This window comes from Schistocerca cancellata, chromosome 2 (genome assembly GCF_023864275.1).
Source record: "Schistocerca cancellata isolate TAMUIC-IGC-003103 chromosome 2, iqSchCanc2.1, whole genome shotgun sequence".
In the NCBI taxonomy this organism is placed as follows: Eukaryota; Metazoa; Arthropoda; class Insecta; order Orthoptera; family Acrididae; genus Schistocerca; species Schistocerca cancellata.
This window is the reverse complement of record NC_064627.1, coordinates 1041213969-1041215129: the sequence shown is the minus strand read 5'-3', so window position 1 is coordinate 1041215129 and position 1161 is coordinate 1041213969. Positions and strand designations below refer to the sequence as shown.

Below are 1161 nucleotides of genomic sequence, written 5' to 3'. Positions count from 1 at the left end.
TGCCAACAGCGCTCAGCAGAACGGATGGTCACCCATCCAAGTGCTAGCCCAGCCCGACAGCGCTTAACTTCGGTGATCTGACGGGAACCGGTGTTACCACTGCGGCAAGGCCGTCGGCACAAATCTATCCAACACAAATTCTTTTCTGTTAACACTGTTGAAGTTTGTCAATGAAACTGTGCTGAGTTGTTGATCGCATTGTCCGACGTTTCGGCCGCTATTGCAAACGGCCTTCCTCAGGGCTTTGTGCTGAGCTACACTGCCGAGTGAGAGAGACCTTAGATAGCGGACAGCGCGCGAAAAGCGACTCACACAAGATAGCGGGGCACTGTGCTGGGGCACGCCGCTGCCCGGACCCGACAACGAATAAGCAGTGCTACGTCACAACTAGCGTCCGTTTCTGATTCGCACGTTTCCACCAGTGGCAAGAAGTAATCTCAACACCAATGAGATACGTCTTTACCCACCAATTACAAGGAATAATATAAAGACCAATAACGAACGCCTAACGCTTCTGCTATCCTCAAGCGCCCCATCAAATTACGTGTAGCAGCTTCCTCTGCTGCTATATAAGGTCTAAAGTCTCTCTCACTCAACAATCTAGCTCAGTACAAAGCCCTGAGGAAGATCGTTTGCAGTATTGGCCGAAATGTCGGACAGTTTTATGTATTGACAATGCTCTCGACAGCGCAAGAGAATTTTATTGAGTGCGACAGCGGGCGGAGAAGCCCACGCTTACACTATCGAACATTTTTTTTAATTTTTATTGAAGTTTTCACACGCTACTGCGTGCTCCTGGCACATATAGTGAGTCTAGGCTGTCAACTCAGCACCCAGTGTATCTTTTGTAGCAGATAAAGTCTGTAGACGGACTCGAGAGTCCCTACACATTATGCATCCTGGGGTGATAAAGATCATAACAAATCAAAGGTAAATTACAAACTGAGTGCAACTTTTGAGTGTCGTTAACTCGCGACAGTAAATAGCGCTGCCTGTTCGTTAAACCACTAATAAATTCATTTCCCGAGGGTTGCCACTCATGAAAAGTTACGAAGTTGTAACCAGCAATTACTATATAATAATAGCGGAAGCTCTCATAACAGGAGGGAGGAAAGTAAAACTCATTAAATACACTCCTGGAAATGGAAAAAAGAACACATT

The 1161-nt window shown here is 46.3% G+C and overlaps 1 pseudogene; it reads right to left on the bottom strand.

Moving 5' to 3' along the window:
- On the bottom strand, positions 1-118 carry LOC126164320 (5S ribosomal RNA; annotated as a pseudogene).
- Between the last annotated feature and the right edge of the window lie 1043 nt (positions 119-1161).